The sequence below is a fragment of the Panthera tigris genome, chromosome D1, assembly GCF_018350195.1.
Source record: "Panthera tigris isolate Pti1 chromosome D1, P.tigris_Pti1_mat1.1, whole genome shotgun sequence".
NCBI classification, from domain to species: Eukaryota; Metazoa; Chordata; class Mammalia; order Carnivora; family Felidae; genus Panthera; species Panthera tigris.
This window is the reverse complement of record NC_056669.1, coordinates 68,520,300-68,542,370: the sequence shown is the minus strand read 5'-3', so window position 1 is coordinate 68,542,370 and position 22,071 is coordinate 68,520,300. Positions and strand designations below refer to the sequence as shown.

The 22,071-nt window shown below is 46.3% G+C and overlaps 1 protein-coding gene across 3 annotated transcripts in view; it reads right to left on the bottom strand.

Annotated features, from left to right (window-relative positions):
- TEAD1 (TEA domain transcription factor 1) overlaps positions 1-21,869 on the bottom strand; it is a 261,367-nt gene extending 239,498 nt beyond the window's left edge. For all 3 annotated transcript variants that reach the window (XM_042959706.1, XM_042959707.1, XM_042959708.1), the window contains exon 1: positions 21,682-21,869. The gene's annotated coding sequence lies outside the window, so the exon portion shown is untranslated. The remainder of the gene's footprint in view (positions 1-21,681) is intronic.
- Positions 21,870-22,071: the final 202 nt, after the last annotated feature.

Below are 22,071 nucleotides of genomic sequence, written 5' to 3'. Positions count from 1 at the left end.
CTCAACAGCTTATCCGAACCTTTCCAGTCTAGACTGAAGTTGAACCGAGAATTACCCAAACACAAAATACAAATGACAAGTAAGAACAAAGTGGCACTCACCAGCCTGGCTGTGCTCTGAATCAGCCATGCTTCATTAAAAAGGCAGGCAAACTTTTGCATTTGCTTTTATTTTATCCTTGACAAAGGCTGAAATAGAATTTGACCTTTCTGAGTCATTGCCAGCCATGAATTGGAAACAAGCTCAATCTGAAAGACAGCATCAGTGTATGACTGACTGCTCATCACTTCACTTTTCCTTCTTCTTTTTCCTCATCTCTTTCACAGAGTTTGCCTGCCCACTCTATTTTTAGACTTCTATCAGAACTTCCAAGGACTCCGCATATACCCAGTGGGAAAAAAGTCCAAGTTCAGTCCCATTTTCTCACAGCTAGCCAATACCAATTAGCGTAGGAAAAGAACAGAGGAGTTGATAAATGAAAATGAATCACACTCAATTTTAACTTTTTTTTTTCAAAATCGGAAAAGTCCATAAGTTCACAAGCAAAGCATTAAATTGGCAGAGACACAAACCTATGTCTGCTCTGACTTCGGAACACAGAAAAGTAGGGACTGCTCGGGAAAGAAGAGAAATTCAAGTTGCAGTGAACCCATTACATTGGGAGATAAGGACTTCATATTCCCCCTTACTTTTTAAAACATTTAATAAAATAGTTATTGAGCCGATTTTGAAGTCAGTAAGACTGGCCTGAAAAACACTGCAAAAGGATTTAAAAAAAAAAAAAAAAAAAAAAAAAAAAGACCCGGTTTATAAGGAAGTAAACTGCAAGGGAAAGCAAGAGACAAGCCAGAGCTCGGGCTGGCTGGTATGGGTGTGTTCTCTCCTCTTTCTTTCTTTCTCTCTCTCCTCCCTGCCTCCACCCTCCCTCTCTCTCAACCCAGAGAACAAAAGAAGTTGATACTTCAGCTGTACATATGGACTCCAGAGCTTTCTGCCTGATGTCTGCTTCCATGCCCACAAGTTTGAGGATTCACTGGAACATTAAAGCTCCTTGAAACATTCGGCTTGTGTTTGCAGGGGCATTTCAGGGGACCCAGCCCACCGCCCTCCCTGGCTGAGGTGCACGGCTGCACAGCAGAGAGGGTATGCCAATGCAGCCTCACATTCAGATCAAGACCACAAATTATAAACAGTTTCAGTAAATTGACTTGAGTGCCTTTGTTCCTCAGACATACATCTTCCTACCGCTTACAAAGGCAGGCAGCAGAACCTAACCGCCAATGCGACTACAGCCAGGACTGGGAAAGGAAGTTATTGAAGCCTGGATTTCCTGCTTTTGCTTGTAGCCAAGAACTATGAGGCTTGTAGTGGTTTCAGGAACTGACTCATCTAATGATTCATGGATAAGATACTGCTTTTAATATGTTTCTGACCCTAAGACTCAGGAACTTCAAAACCAATCTGAACCTATGCTTCACTCTTATTTGCAAATGAATATTCACAGAAAAATAAACAGGAGGACAATGGTTAATGAAGTAAAACATCACGCCAATGGCAGGAAAAGTGATATGTGGACATCCCATTTGAAGCCATGATCAAGAGCCTGGTCTGTGAGCTAGGACTTGAAGCATCCAAACTTCTCAAAAGTGGGTAACAGGTGGGATAAGGTTTATTTTTAGATGTCATTGCCCTAGATGTAAAAATAGATTTAGCACAGCAATATTTTAATTCAGGCGCATCTGGGGTTGCGACTCTAAATACCCAAGATGTGAAGAAGCATGTAGCTCTAGATTTAACCGTTAGAGTTACAAACCAGGGAGAGAGTTCAGGGTCAGCTGACCGATGAGTAATGGGTAATAAAGGGGTCCTAGTGGAACTCATTCTCCTAAATCACCCTCTGCAGAACTCTGCAATTCGGGACTTCTACCAACCTCTGCTGCTGGACATTATTCTCTTTCCCCTGCCGCACACATACACACACATGTGTGTACAAACAGACAAATGGGGAAGGGGACACACACACACACACACACACACACACACACCCAGTACTGAAGAGCAAAGCTCTCTAAAAGTACAGAGTCAGGAGCTGACACCTTGGCTGTTTCCCATGATGTCCTCATGGATCATTCGTCATCAAGAAGTCCTGCTAGGGGGCAAGTTTTCAATCCTCCCCTGCCCACCAATCCCTGGGTTTTCCCTTCCCCCGGGGGAGGGCATCAAACATAGGACCAGTTTCAGGGGTGATTTTCAAAGAGTGTACGGGTTTCAACACAAGCCCAGCCACACAGAGGGAAAAGGAAAAGAAAACAACAATGTAGGCGAGGGGGGGGCGTGGGGGTGGAGGAAACAGCGAGAACAGTTGACCAGGCAAGGCCAAAGTGCAGGGGCCGGCTGGCAGGCGCTGCTCGGTGGGGCTCCTCCAACAGATTTACTGACATGACGTCAGTGGCTCCGGTCCAGCTTTTTCTTTGGTAGCTTTTACCACTAGCCTCCTGAAGCCTCCACTATGTCAGGGAGCCACAGGACCACAATGAAAATTCCCTTTGTGGAACCGAGTTTACCTCGGGGCACAGAGGCCTGCCTGCCTATGAATTACAGGGCTCCTTGCCCTCTATGCCCATGGAGGAAAGGGGAGGGAAGAACCCCTACAATGCGGTACATTGCTTTAATACAGAGGAACCATTAAATGAAGCTCACTGCCTTCAAAAAAAAAAAAGAAAAAAAAATGAAAGTAAAAATGGGGGGGCATATCTAAATGCATATCCAAAATTTCACAGGCCAGGACGCTGATTAATTTCTCAGGGATGTCACGAATGATGATAATTTCAGGATTATTCACTCATTCTGTTGTGTGGCTGTGTTGGCTGGTCTGTGAACGCACATGGCTTTGTTTCATCAACAAAACAAACAAAAAAAAAGTATTACTGAAGCTGAAAGTCCAGGCCCAAATGGACCCTCTGAGGAGAGCATTCTAGCTTCTCTTTGAAATGAGCTTTTAATTTTCCTGTAATTTTTTTTTCCTCAGTCACATTCTGCAATGAACCAACATGGGCATCAAAACAATTTCCAAGAAACAAAGATAGGGATTACTAAAAATAAGTCTAACAGCACTCACTTTAGGCTTAGAGGCTTACTCTCAGGTTCCCACAACAGCACCACACTTGCTGTGTTCTAAGGACTCCACTGCATAAATCTGCCTAAAACCACACCGCTTTAACATTTTTTTTTTGGCTTATGAAAATAATGTATTAGTGATAAATTCTTTAAATGACCAAGAGATTAAATATGTTCTATTTTAAACACTTCAAGACAGCAAAGTACAAAACTTAATTCAACAAGTATTTATTCAAACAGATGTGTGTAAATGACCCCAACAATCTCATCAAAATAGAGCCTGCAGTCTGAATGGCTCCGAAAGGTAATAAGATAAGGAATTTCTCACCTTCTGGTTATTTAAACAAGGACCAGAACAAACTATCGGGTAGGCATGACTGAGGGCAGTGACTGAAGTCTTCTGTAAAGCCTAAATTAATGTGAGCTTTGGCCTTCATGAGGAGTGTCAAACCATGAACTGTCCCTGGGGAATTCTTTGATTTGGCCTTTTTCTTAAGGGAGAAAAGGACAAGATGACAAGCAAGGGTGTGGAAATATGACTGAGAGCCAAAGGGGCCAGCATGAGACAAGTGTGCAAGGACAGGTTTTACCTTGGGTCAACGCGTTGACGTGGAAAGTGGGGTCCATTTCTGAACAAGGTGGGGATGAGGGGGAGCAGAGACCCCAGCGTCCACACCGTAGCCTTGAAATACTGTTTTCCGTTAAAAGGAACCCAACATCCCGCAGAAATGGTTCATTCTGTCCAAGAACACAGCAAATAAATGGACAGCAGGAACCCACTAAAGAAACTCCAATTGGCCAAAGATGGTACAATCTGAATATCAGAGGAGGAACTACAATGTACCCAATAACTTAAAAATCTATGATTGCCTAGTGATACTCAAACAAAAAACAAAACCAGAAACCTGCCTTTCTTGTACAAACTATACACCAGGTTAACCAAATAACTGATAAGAGAAGTTTCTCTATGTAAGAGTATTCTAGCTCACAAACAAAGAACAAGAGGACTGGAATATGAGCGGTTTATAAAGACCACAAGAAATAACAGATACAGGCAGAGATGAAAAATCAATGGCTGTTAATATCACAAAGAGAGAGACAACTGGACATTATAATTATGTACCTCTTGTGGGAATACTAGTTATGAAATATTCTTGTCAGGGCACCTGGGTGGATTAGTCAGCTAAGCATCCAACTTTGGCTCAGGTCATGACCTTGCGGTTCCATGGGTTTGGGCCCCAAGTTGGGCTCTGTGCTGACAGCTCAGAGCCTGGAGCCCCCTTCAGATTTCTGTGTCTCCCTCTCTCTCTGCTCCTCCCCCCCTTGCACTCTCTCAAAAACAAAAAACAAACAAACAAAAAAAAACCAGACATTAAAAAAAATTTTTTTAAGAGAAAAAAGTATTCCTCTCAAAAAAAAAAATATATATATATACACAAACCTGAACCGGATAGAGCTGATAGATCTAGATTCCCGCTTATGGGAAAAAACAGGATTGTGGAACACGACACACGGCACCCTGAGAATGCAAATGAAGCTATAAAATCCAGAAGGAGGGGAACTCAAGACAGAAACCACAAGGCTCTTGTAACACATCAATTCAAGGGGAAAAGTAAAGGAGGAAAGAGAGGTGTCTAAAGAGTTTTAAGAAACACAATAACCAAACACAAGCTGTAGATCTCCTCTGGATCCTGACTTAAACAAACCCAACTGTGGGAAACCGTTGACGAGACAATCAAGGAAATCTGAAAAATGACTTTTATAGATAGAGATATTTTATATTAAGGAATTATTTTTAAAATGTGATGATATTGCAGTTAGTATTTTTCTTTCTTAAGGAGTGATAGTTTTTAAACACTGGAAACTTTACAGATGTAATGGTATGACATCTGGGATTGCTTCAGAATGGAAGTCTAGTGGGAGAGGAGCCAGGCATTTGGAAGAAACAAGAATGACCATGAGTTGGGGCACCTGGGTGGCTCAGTCAGTTGAGCACTGACTCTTGGTTTCGGCTCAGGTCATGATCCCATGGTCATGGGATCGAACCCCACGTCAGGCTCTGTGCTGAGTGTGGGAGCCTGCTTAAGATTCATTCTCTCATATTTTCTCTCTCAAATAAAGAAGAATGGCCATGCGTTGATGATTGTTACTAAGTGATGATGGGACACAAAGGCCCTCTACTGTACTGAATTCACCCATAATAAAAAGTCTGACCAATCTGAAATAAAATACAGTAAGACACGGGGTGCCAGGGTGGCTCTGTCGGTTGAGTGTCCGACTTTGGCTCAAGTCAAGATCTCGCGGTATGTGGGTTCGAGCCCCACATCGGGCTCTGTCCTGACAGCTCAGAGCCTGGAGCCTGCTTTAGATCCTGTGTCTCCCTCTCTCTCTGCTCCTCACCCCCTCACACTCTGTCTCTCTCTCTCAAAAATAAATAATTTTTTTTTTATTTTAAATACAGTAAGATACTATTCTTATCCCACTCCCTCAGAGAGAAAAATGCTACAGGAAGAGGTACTTGGCACTCTAATTTTCAGCTGCTGGGTGACAGTAATCACAGTGGTCAACAGCCACTAACACTTATGGGACACTGCCTTCTCTGTCAGGTGCCATCCTAAATCTTGCTGTAACCTGAAAAGAAGGCACTACTGTGTCCATTTTACAGGTAAAGGAACTGAGTTTCCAAAAGATTAAAGAGGTTGCCCAAGGTCAAAGAGAGGAGTAGGAGAAATGTGTGTAATTCTACAAGTTCATGTAGTTATCAGTTATGTCTTTTCAAAACAGCAACAACTCTTGAGAGTGCTGCTAACTCCATAAGCCAAAAAAGATTCAGTGCTCTCCAGGGTTAAAGGTACCAGAATCGATAAATGGGGCTTTTCTGAGGGCCATTTTTGGTGAACCTTAGGGAACTGCAGGGACAATTTCTAAGATCTCCAAGTGACAAGAGTAGAAGATCACGGGTGAAAAGTAGAGGGCATGCACACATGTGCAGATGCGTGTCTGTGTGTGAAAACGTGGAAGCAAAAGGGAAATTGTCTGAAGGGAGAAATACCACAGAGCAGGAAATCCAGCAAGAGTGGAGGCTGGGAAAAAGCTTAAAACTAAAGCCAATAGAGGAAGATGGAAAAGCAAATAAACGCGTTCCAGTCTGACTGGTCCCTTCTGGCCGGGACAAAGCCCTCAGAACCTTGGGGGGAGGTGGGGACCGGAGGCAGGGGGCTGCAGAAACTGTTGGGGAAGACAATGCAGAAGCTCACTGTGGGCCATTTGCCATATTCCATCAGGTCACCTTACCATATTATTATTTTCAGTTTTCAGATGAGGAAACAGAATAAATTTACCTGAGATCACACACCCAGTAAGCAGGACTGGAGCCAGAACCAGGGTCTGACCTCAAAACCATGCTTGTTGGCTACTGTGCTACACAAAGAGAACTACACAAAATTAGGGCAAAACCAAAATGGCCAACGGCGGAAGAACCCAAAAGGCACAGGAGCATGAAGATTCCAAGAAAGGAGTGGGCCAGTACTGGGAAGGAGGGAAAGACGAGAGCACAGGGCCCAGAAATTGGCCACCAGTGGCCCCAACTTGCCCTTTTGGATCAGAGTCACCAGAACCAGGTGAAAAGGAGAAAAGGAGGATCAACCAGCCCACTCTCACTAAAAACCAGCCAAGGTGTCAAAGATGGGTAGCAACCCCATTAGCAGTCCCATTTTGAAGACCCTAAGGTCTTCTTCAGAGGCCTTATTATTAAGGGCTCTGAGCAAGCCCATTAACCCTTTCTTCCCTCAGCCTCTGCCACTGCTCCCCACATAGCACAGCCTAAGGTGTGTTTTTCAGGTGGTCACCTGGGCGGGGAAGGGAAGGAACTGATCCCATCTCCCAGGTTCCCAAGCACCCTTGCTAACAAGGAGTGAAGTCAAGGTTGCCTGCCTAAATCCTACCCCCGGCATAAGGCCATTTCCATATCCAGGCCTTCAGGTGGGGAGGGGGGCGCTGACATATTCTGACAGCCTGCCAACAGAGCACATTCCAAAGAAAAACCAGAGAAACTGGAAGGTCCAGTCCTAGGCCTCCAAACAGCATCAGCGGCCCTCCACACACACACACACACACACACACACACACACACACACACACACAGCAATATGGATCATCAACCCACACTTCCAAACCATATCAACCTCCCCTCCACACACACAATACACACAAACACAAAGGAGTTCAGATCAACCCAGTCCCCAGGAGCCTTACCCTCTCATTTTCAATGGCCAGTATACCCTGAGCACTGAGGGGTACTGAGTCCCCATAGTCTTTTTGTTTTGTTTTGTTTTTTAATATTTATTTATTTTTGAGAGAGAGAGAGAGACAGAGCACGAGCGGGGGAGGGGCAGAGAGAGGGAGACACAGAATCGGAAGCAGGCTCCAGGCTCTGAGCTGTCAGCACAGAGCCTGATGTGGGGCTCGAACCCATGAACCGTGACATCACGACCTGAGCCAAAGTCGGACACATAACTGACTGAGCCACCCAGGCACCCCTGGAGTCCCGATAGTCTTTTGAGGACTAAACCCAAAGGACAGAGGTGACTCTTGCCCCTTCTCCAGAAGACAAAACCGGGTGAGACAATTCCCTGATAAAAGGCTTGACAGAGTCACACCCAACTTTTTAGGACCTTAGCCACACGTTTGTTTGGAAGACAGAGTAAAACAGGTCACCAAGAACACAAAACAAAGGTATTGTGTACTTTATTTACCTTTTCTGCACAAATACACCAAGTGAGGGGAAGCTTACCTCTAATTTCAATGTCATAATCTATCTTAACTCCATTCAAATGCCATAATAATAAAACCTGACAGGTGACTTAATATGCAATCTTTCTGGCCTGGCAGCTGAGGAGTCACAGATCAAGGAACTGGCTTCAAACACTGGCCCTGTTACACGGTCACACTGGCTGTGTGACCTTTGGCAGGGAATTAAAACCTGTCTGAGCTTCACTTTCTTCGACTACAAATGGAGCTCCTAGGTTTAAATGAGGTAATGCTAAAGAACGGTCTTAAGACAGAACCTGGCCAGTCAGCCTCTTCCTTACCCAAACTCCCCCAGAGTGGCCCGGGAATTGGGTCACCCAGCAGTATTGCTCCTGGTCCACATATCCAGCCTTTAGGAGGGGTGTCTGGGGTTGTGTATGGAATGACACCGATAAAGACGCAGTTCTCCAGGACCTTTCTGCCTAAGGTTCTCACATTTTATCTCTTTAAAGCTCAGCTCGAAAGCGGGCCAGGGCGACAGGTGGCCCAGCACTGTCTTCCCAGAGAGGGAAACCAAGATTTTCAAGTGACTTGCCTGCCCAAGGGCACAAGGGAACTAATGGCAGGGGCTGTCCAACCACGCCTTCTTTCTACACAGCTGGAAGTGGAGGGACCAAGATCCTGGCCCCTGGTGGACCCTCAAAAATGCCTTTGCCCTATGAATGGCCCCGACAAGGAAACAGTTCTCCAAGCTCAGGCCTGAAAGACACCACAGTGGGCTGAACACCTGCCCAAGTTACTGCCTAAAGCGCATGACAAAATAACTAAGTAAACAGTGGTGTCAAAACAACCACCTGGAACTGAGCAGTATCGTTACAATTACTTTTGGTTTTAGGCAAAATACTAAAATGTCTTAAATTCCACTCCACTTGCCCTGCCTGCCTTATATATTTAGGTACATCAGAGGACGTGATCCCACAGTCTCCCAAAGAACAGACAAGCAAGCCTGAAACCTAAGAATGTCAAGAGTACTGAGACCACAAGTCCTAAAATATAATCTGAAATTCCCGAATTTCACACAATACAAACCTTTCAGAATTCCACTGGGAAAAACTTCTCAATTAAACTTTGCTAGTCTAAAAGGAAATGAACCAATGCTGAATCATTCCTATGAATGGACACTTTTTTTTTTTTAATACATTATGAATTGATCTACAGAAGAGCAGAGGGTTTGAAGCAACTTGGTTAAATGCAACACAGGTTTATAGGAATAGCTCCTCTACTGTAGCTCTGGTCTCAGAAACAGCCTGGGACAGACTTTCCAGATTAATTCTGTCAGGAGCTCAACCCCTGGGCACAAGGCCCCCTGTCCAAGATAGGCTCTCCATTCTGCTTAATTCGAGGAGGTCACCCAGTTTCCTCAACAGTTTCCTAACAGTGAAATGACTGTATGTATAGTTTATCATCCAAACGGGGCATCTGAGAGTAAAAGAGGGTGCTATTAACTACTGTTTACATACAGACAAGAAGCAGGACTGTATCAGGCAAGCAGTTACATAGCCACAAGAAACAGAAGACAACCATTTACAAAATACCAATGGATAAAAACTGCCACAAACAGTTATTAGGAGGAAGACAGGGAGCATCTCATGGGAGAACAAAAAAACAAGACCAAATTACAATTAAGAAAAAACTGGGCAGGGGCGCCAGGGCGCCTGGGCGCTTCAGTGGGTTAAAGTATCCGACTTCAGCTCAGGTCATGAACTCGCAATTCACGAGTTCAAGCCCTGTGTCTGGCTCTGTGCTGACAGCTCGGAGCCTGGAACCTGCTTCGGATTCTGTGTCTCCCTCTCTCTCTCTGTCCCTCCCCCACTCATGCTCTGTCTCTCTCAAAAGTAAATAAATATTAAAAAAAAACAAAAACAAAAACTGGGCAGAGCAGAACCTGAAAGTTGGGGTATAAATTAACCTGACTCTGGGTTCTTTTCTTCCCTGCTTAAGACAATTTACAAATCAGATTCAATACTCGACTTGTGGCCTCAGGTGACTTTCGAGTGTCTCTTTCTCATGATCTCCCAGTTTTTCCTTGTTGGTATTTATTAAGGTCTTGGATTGCTTCTGGCTTCAAGTGTAAGCCATATGGGCAGTCAATGTGGCCAACACGTATCAGTAAGGAGCAAGTCATTCCACATTATTGAGATTGCTTTCTTTTTTTTGTTAAGTCTATTTATTTTTGAGAGAGAGAGAGAGAGACAGCACGAGCAGGGGAGGAGCGGAGAGAGAGAATCCCAAGCAGGCTCTGTGCTGTCACAGCAGAGCACAATGCAGGGCTCGAACTCCTGGACTGTGAGATCAAGACATGAGCCAAAACCAAGAGTCGAATGCTTAGCCAAATAAGCCACCCAGGAGGCCCTGAAATCACTCTTTCTAAAGTAACAGCATCCAGGGCGCCTGGGTGGCTCAGTTGGTTAAGCATCCAATTTCAGCTCAGGTCATGTCTCACAGTTCATGAGTTCGAGTCCCGCATCGGGCTCTGTGCTGACAGCCTGGAGCCTGCTTTGGTTTCTGTGTCTCCCCCCTCTCTGTCCCTCCCCTGCTTGCTCTCTCTTTCTCTCTCAAAAATGAATACACATTAAAAAAAATAAAGTGAAAACATCTTACATCTTAGATACTTCTAATGGGTACCTGAAGGCCTCTCACTATAAACCAGCAAACAGGCAAGAATGTAAACTCATATTAGGACATCACTCTGAGTATCAACCTTAATCATCTGACCAGCAAAACAAATGCAAATGCAAGGTGGGGCGTGGGAGGGGCTCCAAGTGAGTACAAAGTTGTTCAGTGCGATAACGAGATTCAGCACTGTATTGATTCTATGAGATAGAAGTCACATACCATAAAATCTACCTACCCTTTAAAATTATGTAATTCAGTGGCTTTTAGTAGACTTACAGCTTGTGAATTGTCTTTAATGTGCCTCTCTCCTCTCCTCAGCTGTCAGCCTGCCTATCTCCAAAAGCCTCTATCCCCCGGCCAAGTCCACTCATCTCTCTTAACAATCTCTAATTTTAATTTTTTAATTTCAAGACTGGGGAACCAGATTCACTCACACACAGTTCCGTGTGACCTGGTTAAGAGGCAGCAGGAAGAGATGTCAATAAAATGCTGGTGGTCCCAAGCCCAGGCTCACACAAAGCAATCTTACCTGCTCAGACCAGTCACAGGGAGTGGCCCAAGTCTTAAAGCATGGGGACACGGACACACCCTGAAGCGTAGCTGGCTATCTGAGCACAGCAGGACCAGCTTAGGGCACAAGACTGAGACCCGCCAGCTTTCAGAAAAGGTCCAGCTCATCTATCCAGGAAGTGCCTGGGTACTAACCCAAAGAGACATTCATCTTAGACTAACAAACATTCTCCTTAATATGCAAAAACACTGGGAAAACGATGGATGGGCTGCCATTCCCACAAGCGTGAATCACTCTGTGAAGTATATTTAAGGCCCACAGACAGAAAGGAGTCTAATAAAAGGGGCAAAGACTTCATCTCAGAGCTTGGAGCACGAAGGTGAACAGGATGGTCTGGGTTCTAAAAGTGCTCACACCTGCGACTCTGGCCTGCTGAGCTGCCTCTTACCTCAACTTGCCCACAACCCTTCAGAGTAGGTAGCGTCAGCCCCATTTTCCATGTGTGGAAACTGAGAGCAGAGAAGTTAAGCAACCTGCTCCCAAACAGGTATTAAAGAGTGCAGTGGTTGCGGGGAGGGCAGCCTGGCTGGCTCAGTCAGGAGAGCATGCACTCTTGATCTCAGGGTCGTGAGTTCAAGCTCCACGCTGAGTGTGAAGCGTACTCTAAAAAATAAAGTACGATACCAAAGAAAATTAAAAACAAACAGTATAACGGGGGCAGCAAAAGGAAGGGCAAGGTACGTCTCTGCCTCTTCCTTCACACCTGAAGCTTGATCCTTTCAACCTCCATGGGCGATTCCTCAGTGGTTTCCCCAGCAGGTCCAGGGCCCCAGGTATAATTTCTCTGTGAAAACATGACTTCCATTCACTCATCTCAGAGACCTTTTAGAAGCCAATCCCAAGTTAGGAGCGTGGCTTCCACGCAGCAATCTAAGAAAGAGGTTTCCTTTCGGTGCACAAAGGCGCACCCCGCTACCCCCCTTTGGAAGCATTTCCATTTAATTCAAACTACCACCACTTGGCAAGGAACGACCTCACCTGTTATATATGTACTGATGGGTTTCCTCCATCACTTCTTAATAGAGGAAATACGGTTCAATGTGATTAATGGTCTCAGACCTCAGCCACTCCTGGATTTGAATCCATTTGCCTGAGACCTGCAGTCCAGCTCTTCAAGTAACTCTGCCTCAGCCTTGGGTATTCCTCAAGAGTCACACTGTCAGGCTGCCCTGGCAGGAAAGCTGTGAAGACCTGACATTCAGAAGAACACCTGAAATACCTATTTACCAAGCATGTATTCTGTATCAGACATACAGGAGGCATTCTACTGAAACTCAGGGATGAGGACACCAAGGCTCAGAGGGTAATTTGTCCAAGGCCACAGAACCAGTAAGTAGCTGAGCCAAGGGTCCAACAGAGGAGTGTCCTACTCCAACCAAACCTGTGGTTTTTTTTTTTTTTTAATTTTTTTGAGAGCGCATGTGCACAAGCAGGGGAGAGGGACAGAGAGAGAGAGAGAGAGAGAGAATGAGAATCTTAAGCAAGCTCCACGTTCAGTGCGGAGCCAGATCCCATGACCCTGGGATCATGACTTGAGCAGAAATCAAGAGTCAGACGCTCAACCGACTGAGCCACCCAGGCGCCCCTCCAAATCTGTGCTTTTAAAACCACATTATTTTCCTGCCTTTTTCCAAACCAGAATCCAGAAACTTCCCACTCCCCTTGTCAACCAGGTGCCTCCCCGCTTTCTTCCCTTTTGCTTCCTCCAATTAATTCTTCAAGCCAAGTTTCAGATCTGTAGGAGCTAAAGATTGGCAATACACCTTTTCTCGGGGTTGAGTTCAGTACTCTGGAGAGTACTTCAGGGGGTCCTTTGTTTTCTACTGACTCAGCTCCGCTCTGCTCCCAAAATGGCATCTAGCAACACACACACACCCCAAAAGAAAAGGAAAATAAAACCCTTTCCCTTCAAGCCCCAACTCCAACACGACTTCCTCTGCAAAGGGTTCCTCGGTCCCGACCACTGAGGGACACGGCTGTTTGCATGTTATCGAGAGCACTTAGACAACTGACCTATTTTCCCTTTATTCTGGTGTTAAACAAGGAAATTCATGCTCCTGAGAACGACACATGCTCAAAAAGTGAAAGCCCCTTCCTGACCCACTCCCTCAAAACAACCCCTGTCTATAATATAAAGATCCCTCAGATCCTTTTGGGTGGAGATGTAAACGTGTTTCTTCAGCATTTCCTCAACTCTAAGACAGTGATTTCTAAGAAACATTGCTATGAAACCAACCGTGCCAGAATGCTGCCTTATCATTCAGAAATCGAAATTTCATACATATTGAAACTTTTTTTTTAATCACATGTCAGTCTTGCACATAAAGAGGAAAATAATAAGCAAAGTAGGTTAGGTAATATATACCTCAAACAGCTTCTCCGAGACATCAACACCCATGCTTTGGCACACACGACGACCCTCGTGACAAGAGCATCCTAACGAGCGCCCCACAACGGACCCCCGAATGCTCTTCCTCCCTGCATTCTTTGTACAGGCTTTGAGGAGTGTGTGCAACCACATACCAGGTCAGGACCACTGCCTGCCCAGCCACGACTGTAAGACACATCCCCACCCCCACAGTGTTCAAATATAAAGCATCGCATCTTAGAACTCACGACATACAAAATATACACAGCTTCCCCACCAGATTGTGATGATCTCTTTACAGGCCTGTTTCCCTTGCTAAACTGCAAACTTTGCAGGGACATGTTACTGCTCGCCATTCTCTGACCACCTTTTACCGATCACCCAACCCCTGGCACCCAATAGCACCTGCAAATGTTCAAATGTCCAGGGGCAAGTAGCGGTTCGACACAAAACTGGGAGCATCTGGATTTCAAAGTGCCCGAGGTGCAAGGAAGACAGAAAAAAGGAACGAAAGGCACGTGCGGCTTAGGCTTAGCGGCAGCTGGCTCATCTCTGGGCTGCTGGTAGGATCACCCTTCCCATCCCCTCCTGCAACGTCAGGGATACCACCTGAGGAGCTCCATGAGCAGTCCCACTACCCAGAAAGTAAAACCGCTTCTGCAAGCCGCCAGACAAGAATTAGCCCTGAAAAACCCCTTGCCAGCCAGCCTGACACACACCTCACCTCTATAATCACATCTGGAATCAACCGCTACACTCCCAAGGGGTAACACACACAGAGTTAGGAGGGGTGGCCAAATTTAGTCTGACCGGGTGTGAGGAGAAGCGTTAAGAGTATCTACAGCAATGGTTCCCAACTAGAGGTGGACACCTCTATGGACCTCTTAAATGCACAGCAACTTTGCACCGAGCCCAGCCTTCCTAAGGCTCCAGGGGTAACGTCCAGACTGTTGAAAGATTCGTGAAGGCCGCAGTGCACATGGCAGGTAGGAACACTGGTGGGACAGAGGCTCCCTGGGACAGGAGTGGAAAGAGGCTGACATGGACTGGAGTCAGGATCATCCTGAATTAGCCATGCAAAAGGATCTATGGACAGTGAACTACAAACCCAGAAGTCAAAGTGTGGGGATGAGCGAGAACATCCAAGGAGGGTGTGTTGGGAAAGGTGCCCGACAGTCTCACCCTGCTTCCCTGGTGCCTGGCACGTGTCGGGGGCACAAACGTTTGCTGAATAAGATTCACGTGGCTGATCAGACTGATGAACACCCTCAAATTTCCACACAGCCACCTACTCTGTGCAGAAATCCCGAGCCGGCTCCAGCAACTGAGGCAGGAAGAACCCCCGTCAGTCCCCTCCTGGCAGGGTAGTTTTGCCCAAGGTCCCCTAAGACACCTGACTAGAACTGTTCTAGAAGCCATTCCCTCTTTAACAGTTCCCAGTTAAAAAAAAAAAAAAAAAAAAAAAAAGGAAGCTGCTTCCTCCCTCCAAATCATAGATGACTCTTCTCCTGGTTTCCAGTTATATAGGCATTAGTCATTTTTATATTTTATGATTAAGGTAAAACTCCGAGGGGAAAGAATATCGGGGGAGGGTCTTTTGAGCACACAACAAAACTAGAAACCTTTTATCAAAGAAAGCGCAATATCGGCCTTCTCTTAGCTCTCCAGCGTTTAAAACAAAAGCAGATTTTGAATTATGGGAATTTCTCCGCTCTGCCTGCAAGAAAAATGCTATTAGGTAGCTTGTCTTCCGTTTTTCTCTCAGTGAAAACACCTGAGGAGGTCTTCCAACGGTTCTAGATTACAGGACAGGGCTGCTGTCCCCTCAGCTGACGGGGTTCTAACTCTAACCACCGTGGTCTCCCAAAGGCTGGGAGATGAAACGGCACCCCACGGAGAATGGGTTCAAAGAGATTCCACCAAAGGAAGCTTGGCTCACAATGGTTTCAATGGTTCGCAATCAGTTCGCCCCCAGGACATCTCCAGCCACGGGGACGGGTGATCTGAAAACGGAGCATATCAAAATGCTATTGATAAGCTAAATTACCAGACAGCTTATCTGAGGCCCACATCCGCCATATGGTGCCCCAACTTCTGCCGCCTGTTGCTGCCGCAACAATAGGCGCGCCTGCCCAGAAAGCAGCTTCGGACAGAAACCCGGCAGCAGCGGCATGTGGGGCGGCTACTGTGTTTACATTTTATTTTGTGCCATTAGCTCCGTGCCTCCCCCGAACCCCGTAGAGACCAGAAACACAGCACACGTTCAATGTCAAAAAGACGCGTTACCTACAGGCCACGCGCGTGCACGCCGCGCGCGCAGGTATACATCAGGTGAACAGAACAAACCAGATGTCAACCCCAGAAATGGAGCTGCCTGGTGGGGGAGGGCGGGTCAGGCAGGCTCCCGGCTGGAGCTCCAAGCAGACAATGCGCTTTTCTCAAAACACTCGGGCGGGCGGGCCTCGGGGAGTGGCTATTTAAAACACTTGGCTCCTTTTATTTCACCACCGTGGAAGTGAATTCGGCTCTTAAGTGCCAGAGCAAATGAAGTCATTTGGTTTCTGCGGGCTCCCTTTGCATTTCAGCAGAAGTCAGGCTGGACGAAAGTCGGAAGGTCCAGCTGAAGTTGTTCTTTCTTCCAATTAAAATTGATTCCACAGAGGATTTGGCGCCTGGGCTTCATTAGCTTTTTTTTTTTCTTGGAAAAGGCACTAAGCTCATAGAAAATTTAAAGGACACAAGACCGTGGAATGAATGCTGTCAAAGATGACTCCTGTCACAGAATGCCATCAAGTTGAGATGCAAAGTCGAACAAATGAGGAGATCACCTTCTAAAGGCTTGGTTGGTATCACAGCTTAATGGGGATTTTCGGCAAATGAATTTGTAAGATTTCCGCATTTAGTTTCTTTCTACTCTGTAAAGAGGTTCCTATCTTCACAGAGGTTATATCATTAATGGTAATAAAATATTCACTTATTTGGTTTATCTATTTGGGCAAAGACACTGGTCTTCAAAGGGAACTCAGCAACACACAGCATCTGGTTATGCAAAAATGTACAAGATGCAGGTCTGGAAACAGGGCAAAGCAAAAAGAAAAAAAAAAGACAGTCAACCTAACATTCAGATCTAGTTATCTATTATGGAAAGGTGCTCATCTCAACCCCCCCAATTACCAACACCTTAGCAGACAACATTCTCGGATGAAGTTTTCAAATTTTCTTAAACACTCTCAGTTTAAAAAAAAAAAAAAAATCTCCTTTCAAGTTAAATGGAGATTGCACTTGAACTCCATCCAAGAGCGGAGCTGAACTGAATTATGATAATTAGAAAGCTGTGCCTATAAAAAAGCGGCGCAGTTCATGCATTTTTTTTTAAAAGTTCATGCCAGAGAATATAAGTTCAATATGTTCTCACATAATTAACATTTCCCACCATTAGCAGCAGTGTTTCAGTTTATATATCAGTAAAAACAACAGCACTCGTCATTGCTGTATATTCCCAGTCAAGAGTGTTTCAGTCACTTTGCACATACATCTAAATCTGTCAGAGGCCTAAAAGCAACCAGAATTCCCCACTGGAGACGATGGTGGTGCTTAACTTGTTCATTAGTAAGCTCCTTTTTTTTCTTTTCAACCCATTTTCCAATGCTGGGCTCTGTTCCCCAAACTAGAACTGCTAATAAAATCCTAGGACACAGCCTTAAAAACTAATGTGAAAAGGGGCAGAAAGCACTGCATGAGGATAGCAGATATTGATGGGGAAAGTAAATTTGCAGGGGTGGGGGCAGATACAGCCAGGATGGAGACTTCCCTTGGCCTACCCCAAAATAGAAAAGACCAGCCTCTAGGATCCCCCTCCCCTCTTTCCAATCAGAAGACAGACAAGTGGTTTCACCATTAGCGAGGACTCCCAGACTATGAAAACTACTTTCTGAGAACCCTCCCAACCATGCAAAAAGCCAGTGGACAGAACTTGAGAGCCGAGAGGGACCCACCCTGTAAGAAACACCATCCTCAAAACCCACGCTTCAGGGCATCCCATTCGGTTTCACTAAAATAAAAATACATATTTCAAAATGTTCTTACTAGGCACCACTAGGAAGACTGAATGTATCTGAAGAGGTGACTGAATTTCGGCTAGGAGTTCAAATATGGAATAGGGTCAAGGAAGCTTATGAAGAGAACCTTAACGGGTTGGGGACTCTCAATAGCTCACAGCTTTGAAACAAAAGAAAATCAAAACACTCCAGATATTTCGATCCAAATACTCTACGGTTCCACAAACTATCCCAGAAGAGGGAAGACTCAAACTTCCCAGATCTCAAAACCATGTAGTAATTACAATACAAGGGGGACTAAACTGCTATTTGTCAAAAAGCCCAACCCTGAAACATTAAGGGCTTCAGATGGACCTGAATTACCTGATTTTATCACCCTTGTGAATATGAAAGAATCAAATGCATCACTGATACTGTTCAAACCTGACTTGGGATCTAACTGAAACACCACCGGGTAATCTGTGACTTCTGCAGATAAAATGAGAAACAGCACCAGGCAGCTATAAAAGATTATTCTAGCTATTGGTCAGTCCCCAATACCAACAGCCCAGCAGCACAGCCCAAGTTTGTCAAAGGGCAATATATTAGCTTACAATATACTTCCCGACCCCGACCCACCCCCCACCCTGAGTTCAGAAGTAGGACACTAGCCTCTGCAGTTCCAGTCACTGAACTCTAAAGAGGAAGCTGCAATGCGTGCCTTTATCAGCAGAAAGGTGGGCTCTGATTTCCCTGCAGTTCTACAGAAAAAGCTCAACGCTTGCTCTGACCAGTATCCTCCAGTCTTTGGGGGGAAAAAAAAAAACAGACCTAAAAAAAAGTTTTATGACTAAATGGATCCAAACTGTAGACCCAGCTTTCACTCAGCAGTGTTTTTTATTCTTTCACAATCTCTTTATTGGGAACAAGTCAATGTGCCTAAAATACAAGCTTAGAAGTGTTACCTACCTACTGTCCACATGTGGACACTGGCTCATACATGCAGTTATCTGCACCACCTTTTGAGTGATAGAACACCACAATTTTCATTTGCAGTCAGTATAATTATGCTCGCAATTAACATGTAATAATACATGACATAAAAGAAAAGTAATCCCACAGATGCACAGACTCTTGTTCGACCACCACGTCACACTGATCCATTTCTAAAACAAGGAACCTTAAAATATTGTTAATGGCACAGCTCATTTCTTCAAAGGCCTATCTAACATTTGGGACCTACAGTCTCTATTCCTGTTACATACTTTTCTACTGAAGATGTAACAAATATGATCTAGAAAATGATACACATATATTCTTCTTCAGCTGTCCCATTAAGAAATGCCTTCCTATACTTGTTCTGCAGTATCAGAATTCAAAACGCTTTCTAAATCACTGAAGCTCAAGCAGCAAAAAAAACAGAACACCTTTTTCCTTTTGATCTGCTTGTCCTTTTTCTAAATAAAAGGGAACATTAATCCCCAAAGTGAGTATCCAAATACATAATTCCTGCTGTATAAAGACAGAGAGGTAGAGGAAAAGGGAAAGAGAAGAAGCTGACTTCTCCCATGGTGCCCTCCCCCCACCCCCGCCGCCCCGCCCCAAACCTGCCCTTAACAGATAATTAGTTTGCCGCTAGGGCCTAAGCACACATAGTGCCGCAATGCAAAAAGCGCCTCTCCATGAGAAATTTGTTTCAATCCGGCTCAAAGTAAACTAGGTTGCCATCCCTCTTTAAATTAAATTTCATTAAGGATATATGGTGGTGAGTCCTGGTTTATGTTTGGGGAAAAGGGGGGGAAAAAACCCTCCATCAATCTCTCAAGCATGTTCTCTGGATGGAGTTCTATTTCTTACTTTACGAAAGATCACAGAGAGGAGGAGTCTATACAAAGATTCTTTCCTATATTTTTAAAATCTTACTGTCAAGGCAGAGTCGCTTAGTTTTGTTTGAAAATTGTAAAAAAACAAAGGGAGGGGGGGAAGATATTAAACTACGACCCTAAAACTGCAGACCAAATAATACTTACCATTAAAGTAAAAATAAAATGGTCTACACACTGGCACTTTTATACCATCAGCAAGAAACAGTAATGGATACAGCTTATCAGTCCATTTTTTTTTTTATATACCAACAACAAATCAAAGAATTATAAACCCTGTTTAAAACCTGAAACCTGAGAGCTCAACACTGAGTTGCACATACAAAATACTAAACAAAAATATCTGTGCCCATTTATGGAAATATTGAGATTAGAAAAATAAGCTTTTCCCCCCAAAACATAATCAACAATTCAAAACCTCACAGTTAACAAAGGTTCAACTAATCCATTTGTCTTTCCTGAGTCACTTTGTAATTAGTTCCACTGTTTCCTTCTGAAGAGGAAAGATTCTTACCAAAGTTGGATTTAAGTCCGGCCCTAAAGATCCTGCTATCTACAAAAGGGCACAAACCCTAGAGTCAAAGGATGAAGCACTAGGCACAGCCTGAGCTATGCTCCCCAACCAGTGCCTCAGAGTACCCTGGCGGAGAAACCCCCAGGCACCACACGCCAGCAAGAGTCACTGCAGAGACAGAAGCCCACACTGCCTGCTCTGATCACATGTTCCACAAGGGATCCGTCTATTCAGGTAACCACCTGCAGGCACCCAGCACACCACAAGCGATCAGACCAGCAAAACTTCCAGAAACAATCAAGGAGAAGGGTGGGGAGGGAGAAACTTGTGGTTGCCCTGAACTGTTAGTGTTCTGCTCCTCTGCAATATCTGTAGTATTTTAATTTTTTGTTTGTTTGTTTAACCATTTTGAAATCTGATAGGTTTTGCAGACCTTTCTGTCCCAGGACCTGGGCTCCCTCCAAGGCACTGTTTTTAAAACAGGCCTTTTTACATGACCCTCTCCTGGAACATCATCCGTCTCTAAGTTTCCAGCGCTTACGGAGGTCAATTTTCATTTCTGCAAATCACAGACAGTCACTTGCTTCTGAGAAGTTAACAAGCCTCCTGAGAAATGCTGGTGGCTGCTATTTCATTGTTTCATAAATATTTTTATACAGTGACACCATTCAGCTTTAAATAAATCTTTAAAAAGAAAGACAATTAAAAAGCAGAGAAAATTATGATCTGGATTTTATTTATTTTCGTGGGAGGAGAATAAGGGAAGTGTGAGCCCTCCATTGTTTTCAACTCTTTTAAAATGTTGCTTCAGTTTTGCTTTTTTTTTTTTTAATATACAAATGCATTTTAGAAAAAAGAAACTCATAGAAGTTGAACTTTCTTGAAAGCGGGCCTCTGGACTTTTGAAAACAAGTGTTGCTGCTACGAACAAAGACTAGAAGTACACCCTGATTTTCTCCTCTCCTGGGGATCATTTCTCTTCCAATAAACAAACAAATCCCCCAGTATTTCCTACCGAAGGGAAGTTTTCCAGGGAGAGTCTCCTCCAGGGTTTGGTGGTAACTGCGACTCAGTCTTTTTTGGACACAATGTTTCTGCTGACTCCTGAAAATTTTCCACTTGAATGTGCAATGAAGCGGCGGCGGCGGCGGCAGCAACAGTCCTGGAGAAGCGGCAAAGGCGACCGTGCCTTCTTTCATCTTTGAGAAGGAGCGAACCCCCGCCAGCAGCACGAGTCGGCGCGGACCCCGGGCCGGCCTCGGGGGGTCCCGGCGCCCGGGGTGGGTTGGGGGGGGGGGCGGTGGGGTTGGGGGGAGGCGGCCGGCTGCGGGCTCCCAGGCGGCGCCGGAGGCTCTCCCCGCCCGCGCCCGCTCCGAACTTCTGACTTCCCCGAGAAAACCGTGCAAACTGCCCGAGGGTGTGAGGGTGTGTGCGTGTGCGCGCGTGCGGGCGGGCGAGGGGGGCTCGGGGGGCGCGGCGCGGCCGGCCGCCTCCAGGGCCGCCGCCGGGGGCCGCCTGTTGCCGCGCGGGCTCCGCAGCGCGCGGCCCAACTTGGCGTCCCGGCAACTCGCGCGGCGGCGCCCGGCCGCTCACCTTGAACGGGGCGCGGGGGCCCGGCCCCGGCCCTTCGCGCGCCCGCCCGCCGCACACAAAGCGGAGCCGCGAGAGAAAGAGCGGCCCGAGCGGGACGCGCCGCCGGCCCCCCGCCCCCGGCGCCCCGCGCGCCGCCCGCCCGCACCCTGCATCAGCCCCGCGCGCCAACTTACCTCGGCGAAGGGAGCCGCCGCAGCGCCCGGCGAGTCCGAGGCAAACTTCGGCGCCGGTTCCCCCGCCCGCAGCTCGGTGCCCGGCTCCCTCCCCGGCTCCCGGTCCCCGGGCCGGGCCACCCCACCCCTGCCTAGCACCGCTCCTGCCCCGGGGCCGGCTGGGCGCACTGGGCTGCTGCCCGCGGCTCCGGGCAAAGGCGGACGGGGTGGGGGGGTTTCACTGCATGGCCTGTCCCCGGACGCGGCCGCCCCGGGCCCGGGCCCCGCCGCGCGGACCGGCCCGCAGGGTGGAAGCGAGTCTGCAAAGTGCTTGGTGGGCGCCCGCGGCGGGCGGCGGGGCCGCGGCGGCGGCTGCAGAGGCTCGGCTCGGCTCGGGCGGCGCGGCGCGGC